The sequence below is a fragment of the Notothenia rossii genome, assembly GCF_949606895.1.
Source record: "Notothenia rossii genome assembly, chromosome: 1".
Classification (NCBI taxonomy): Eukaryota; Metazoa; Chordata; class Actinopteri; order Perciformes; family Nototheniidae; genus Notothenia; species Notothenia rossii.
This window is the reverse complement of record NC_136912.1, coordinates 23,698,684-23,704,696: the sequence shown is the minus strand read 5'-3', so window position 1 is coordinate 23,704,696 and position 6,013 is coordinate 23,698,684. Positions and strand designations below refer to the sequence as shown.

The window sequence follows — 6,013 nt, the reverse complement described above, 5'->3', positions numbered from 1 at the left end:
GAGTTCCACAGCCGGGGGGCAGCTGCACAGAAAGCTCGATCTCCCATAGTGCGGAGGTTGGTGTGCCGTTCCTTCAGCTTGTTAGTATTTCCCGAGCGGAGGCTGCGGGTGGCGGTTTGTGGTTCAATCAATTCCTTGAGGTAGGGGGGGGGGCATTTCCGTGGATACACTGGTGTGTTAGTGTCATGTATTATTATTATTATTATTATTATTATTATTATTATTATTATTATTATTATTATTATTATTATTATTATTAAGATTCCACAATTGAAATCATGTGGATATTTAGGAGTCATATCTGATCACTGGAGGACTTGTAACAACATGACTTCACTATATATATATTTGCAAAAAGTAAATTAGGCATAATTGTTAGCTGATTGAATTAAATATATTTGTTAAATTAATACATGTTGAACCTTTATTTTATCTTACCTCTTTGACCACTTCTGCAGCCAAGGTCTGGTATGCTGTTGAGGATGAGTTTGAGAGATCTTCTGTAAATGTTTGGTCAATACTAAACTTTAGTGCGAGGGTTCCCTCATTGGATGTGGTAGAAATGATTGATGACGTTGTGGTTAAAGGAACTGGTGCAGCAGTGGAAACGGCTGTTGCATTAGGCGCAGCAGATGGAGCAGCTGTTGTGACTGGAGGTGAGGTGAAGTTGACCAGTGGTGTTGAAGGGGCAACTGTGGTTGGGATTTGAGATGGTGCCAAAACAGCTGAAAATAACAATTGTCAAATGAGTTATCATAGCTTTAAAATATTCTTGTCATCACATATTCAGTTTGTGATTGTAATAAGAATTTACAAAATTGGACATTTGTACATTATGTGATATCTTACCTGTTGCAGAAATAGAGGATACGTTGACGGTGAGAGAAAAATTAGAGCTGGAAGAAGCAGTTGCCAAAGCTGAAGCCACAGACGTGGCATTTGTCAATGTTGTCACGTTATTGAATATCACTTCAGCATCAACCACAACGGATCCTTGACTGTAAGAAACATATTTTTGAAATGTCATTGTTGGTGGTTACCTGGTTGTTTAGCTAAGGCTTCATATCTAGGGATTACAGATATATTTTTTAGAGAAAATAACATTTTCAATTCGTTCAAAACATTCTAAACGTCACCATATAATAGCACAAAAATGAAAACAAAGATTTAAACACTGCTTTGTTTCTATTAATAACTAAATTAAAAGGAATTCATTAGCAGACAAGTATGAAAACACACTGTTTAAAATGTAGGGCAAGCAATTGTTTTATACCTGAAGCTGTTGATGACAATTCGATTGAAGCTGGATCCATATTGTTCTGAATATACCATGTCCAGCTGTGAATTAGTTTTATTGAAAACATTAAAATATCATATTAGGAAGCGAGAAAGTTTTCATTTGAGATTAGTTTTTTTTTATGAATGTTCATGAGCAGCAACATTTTCTCTTGCAGGTCATGTGAAAGATCAATAATATCATAGCATGCCTATATCTTACCTCCATCTCAAACTTAAGTGCTGAACATTTTATGACATGCATGACAAAAGTTTGCCCTATATTGAATTACATTTGCAAATGTTTGAATGACAGCTACAGCTCTAGGAAATAATAAGAGTCCACTCCTCTTTTTTCTTTCATCTAAATCTCTACTTGGCAGCCATTCTATTCGAGTGTCTGCTGAATTCCAAGACAGAGAAAGGTTGTCAGTAGTTCATAGAAAAACATCAAAAAACATACATTTGACTCTGAATATGATGCAGTGGTCTCCAAAAAGATTCCAGAGCTGTATTTTTCACTGTATTAATTTTTAGCTTGTTAACACTATTGCCGTCAAAAGTGTCATGACAACTCGTACCCAATTCAAAATAGCAAGTTATTTAAACATCCTGTCTACAACATTCTTCTTTAATCAGCATCATTAAGGTTCTTACAACTTTTATACAATAGGATTTGATAGTGGAAGATGCACAACAAAATTGAAATAATTAATATGAACTTACCGCTGTGGTCACTGTGTTCTTTAATTCAAGGAACGCTGGTGAAGATTTGTTTGCAAGTTGTGGAGTAAATGTTTCTTGCATCTTAAATCCCAACTTAAATGTTGGTTCTGTTGTGGTAGGTGTTGGGGTTGTAGTTGGAGTTGGAGAGCTTGTAGTTGTGATGCTTGGTGGTGTTGATGTTCCAGTGATGGGCGGAGTGCTTGCATTACCTTGAAATAAGGAGACATTCATTGGAAATAAATATAAAATTACTCCAAAAAAAGCTGCTTTACTATATATATATATATATAAATTGCAGTCAGTGATAGAGATCCAATAATCAAAAAGATTGATGCTACATGTTTTGTGTATATGTACATTTTAATAAAATGAAAACATGTGATTACTTATGGACTAGTGGTATGATTAAGTTCATACAAGATATAGTATATCCATTGGGGGAGAGCATGTATTACCAGGCAAGGGCATTGTTGTAACTGGTGGTGAAGCTGGTGGTGATGAGGTCATGTTGACTGGTGGTGATGTAATGTTGACTGGTGGTGATGTCATGTTGAGTGGTGATGAAGTCATGTTGACTGGAGGTGAGGTGATGTTGACCTGTGGTGTTGAAGGGGCAACCGTGGTTGGGGCTCGAGTTGCAGCCAAAACAACTACAAATACAAATGTTCAAATAAGTTATTGTGTGATTTTGATAAACATATTATTGTCATAAGATAGTCAGTATGTCCTCCCAATAATCACACTTGACAGTTGGAAGATACAGCAAGTCTTACCTGTTGCAGAAATAGAAGATGTGTTGACACTGAGAGAAAAATTGGAGCTGGAAGAGGCAGTCACCAAAGTTCCAGCCACATAAGTGGCATTTGGTAATGTATTCCCTTCATTGAATATCAGATCAACATCTACCACCACAGATCCTTGACTGTAACACAAATATTTGTTCAAGTCATATTTGATGCCCTATTGTCCTATTGTATATGTTAGCAAACAAGTACAACAGGCATTTTTCAAATGTAATGGCAAGCAATTGATTTATACCTGAAGCTGTTGATGACAGTACGATTGAAGCTGGATCCATATTGTTTTGAATAGACCATGTCGAGCTGTGAATGAATTTAGTTGAAAAACATTCAATCATTTCAGAATAAATATGAAAGAAGACAATTATCATTTGAGATTTGTGCTTTTTAATAAATGTTCATGAGCAGCAAAGGATAGTGGAAGACGCAAAATCTGTAGAAATAATTCATATGAACTTACCGCTGTAGTCACTGTGTTCTTTAATTCAAGGAACGCTGGTGAAGATTTGTTTGCAAGTTGAGGAGTAAAGGTTTCTTGCATCTTAAATTCCAACTTGATTTGTGGCTCTGTTGTGGTAGGTGTTGGGGTTGTAGAGCTTGTAGTTGTGATGCTTGGTGATGATGATGTTCCAGTGACAGGTGGAGTGCTTGCATTACCTTAACATTTATAAAATATTAATTGGAAGTGAATATATCATTACAGCAAGACAAGTATTAACACATTTGGAAATTGAAGTCAGTGATAGAGGTCCAACAAAAACATATATTGTTGGTATATTGTTGGTGTATCTGTAATTCGAGCTACATAAATAGAATCATGACCATCATCATTGACTAGTGGTAAAGTTATTTAAAGTTATTTTATTGGATTTTAAGTTATATTTTATTTGTTGAAGAGCATGAATTACCTATTAAAGTCATGATTGTGACTGACAGTGAAGTAATGTTGACGGGTGATGAGGTCGGGTGGCCAGGATGTGTAGTGATCTTACTTTTGACTGTTGGGCAAGTAATGTTGAATGGTGGTGAAGTGGGGTGGCCAGGATGTGTAGTGATCTTACTGTTGACTGTTGGGCAAGTAATGTTGACTGGTGGTAAAGTCAAGTTGACTGGTGGTGATGTCATGTTGACTGGTGATGAGCTGGGGTTGACTGGTGGTGAAGTAATGGGAATTGGTGATGATGTGGGGTTCAATGGTGATGTCATGTTGACAGGTAGTGAAGTAATGTTGACTGGTGATGAGGTGGGGTTGAACTGTGATGTCATGTTTTCTGGTGGTGAAGTAAAGTTTACTGGTGGTGAAGTAATGTTGAGTAGTGATGATGTCATGTTTAATGGTGATGAGGTGGGGTTGAATGTTGATGTCATTTTGACTGGTGATGAGGTTGGTCTGAGTGCAGATGTCATTTTAATTTGTGATGAGGTGGGAATAAATGGTGGTGAAGTCATGTTTACTTGTGGTGAGGTGGGTTTGAATGTCGATGTCATGTTGACTGGTGGTGAAGTAATGTTTAGAAGTGGTGATGTCATGTTGAGTGGTGAAGAGGTCGGGTGTACAGGTGATGTCATGTTGAATGGTGGTAAAGTAAAGTTGCCTGATGGGGAAATAATGTTGAATGGTGCTGTCATGTTGATTTGTAATGAGGTGGGATTGACTGGTGTTGAAGTAATGTTGACTTGTGGTGATTTCAAGTGGACTCATGGTGAAGTAAAGTTAACCGGTAGGCTAATGAGTTTGGGTTGACTGTTGATGTCATATTGACTGGTGGTGAAGTAATGTTGGGAAGTGGTGATGTCATGTTGACTTGTATTGAGGTGGGGTTTACTGGCGAGGTCATATTACCTGGTGCTGAAGTAATGTCAACTGGTGGTGATGAAGTCATGTTGACTGATGGTGAAGTTGGGTAGACTGGTGGTGATGTCATGTTGACTGGTGGTGAGGTGATGTTGACTGGTGGTGATGTAATGTTGACTGGTGGTGATGTGATGTTGACTGGTGGTGATGTAATGTTGACTGGTGATGAAGTCATGTTGACTGGTGATGAGGTCATGTTGACTGGTGGTGATGTAATGTTGACTGGTGGTGATGTCATGTTGACTGGTGATGAAGTCATGTTGACTGGTGATGAGGTCATGTTGACTGGTGGTGATGTAATGTTGACTGGTGGTGATGTCATGTTGACTGGTGATGAAGTCATGTTGACTGGAGGTGAGGTGATGTTGACCTGTGGTGTTGAAGGGGCAACCGTGGTTGGGGCTCGAGTTGCAGCCAAAACAACTACAAATACAAATGTTCAAATAAGTTATTGTGTGATTTTGATAAACATATTATTGTCATAAGATAGTCAGTATGTCCTCCCAATAATCACACTTGACAGTTGGAAGATACAGCAAGTCTTACCTGTTGCAGAAATAGAAGATGTGTTGACACTGAGAGAAAAATTGGAGCTGGAAGAGGCAGTCACCAAAGTTCCAGCCACATAAGTGGCATTTGGTAATGTATTCCCTTCATTGAATATCAGATCAACATCTACCACCACAGATCCTTGACTGTAACACAAATATTTGTTCAAGTCATATTTGATGCCCTATTGTCCTATTGTATATGTTAGCAAACAAGTACAACAGGCATTTTTCAAATGTAATGGCAAGCAATTGATTTATACCTGAAGCTGTTGATGACAGTACGATTGAAGCTGGATCCATATTGTTTTGAATAGACCATGTCGAGCTGTGAATGAATTTAGTTGAAAAACATTCAATCATTTCAGAATAAATATGAAAGAAGACAATTATCATTTGAGATTTGTGCTTTTTAATAAATGTTCATGAGCAGCAAAGGATAGTGGAAGACGCAAAATCTGTAGAAATAATTCATATGAACTTACCGCTGTAGTCACTGTGTTCTTTAATTCAAGGAACGCTGGTGAAGATTTGTTTGCAAGTTGAGGAGTAAAGGTTTCTTGCATCTTAAATTCCAACTTGATTTGTGGCTCTGTTGTGGTAGGTGTTGGGGTTATAGAGCTTGTAGTTGTGATGCTTGGTGATGATGATGTTCCAGTGACAGGTGGAGTACTTGCATTACCTTAACATTTATAAAATATTAATTGGAAGTGAATATATCATTACAGCAAGACAAGTATTAACACATTTGGAAATTGGAGTCAGTGATAGAGGTCCAACAAAAACATATATTGTTGGTATATTGTTGG

The 6,013-nt window shown here is 37.6% G+C and overlaps 2 long non-coding RNA genes across 2 annotated transcripts; both read right to left on the bottom strand.

Moving 5' to 3' along the window:
• Nucleotides 1–2,798: 2,798 nt before the first annotated feature.
• On the bottom strand, nucleotides 2,799–3,454 carry LOC307018305. Its single transcript, XR_013802405.1, has 3 exons — nucleotides 3,262–3,454; nucleotides 3,040–3,104; nucleotides 2,799–2,923 (listed from the first exon to the last, which is right to left on the bottom strand). It is a non-coding gene; the product is annotated as an uncharacterized lncRNA (long non-coding RNA).
• A 1,754-nt stretch (nucleotides 3,455–5,208) lies between these two features.
• LOC307016064 lies at nucleotides 5,209–5,764 on the bottom strand. Its single transcript, XR_013801737.1, has 3 exons — nucleotides 5,690–5,764; nucleotides 5,468–5,532; nucleotides 5,209–5,351 (listed from the first exon to the last, which is right to left on the bottom strand). It is a non-coding gene; the product is annotated as an uncharacterized lncRNA (long non-coding RNA).
• Nucleotides 5,765–6,013: the final 249 nt, after the last annotated feature.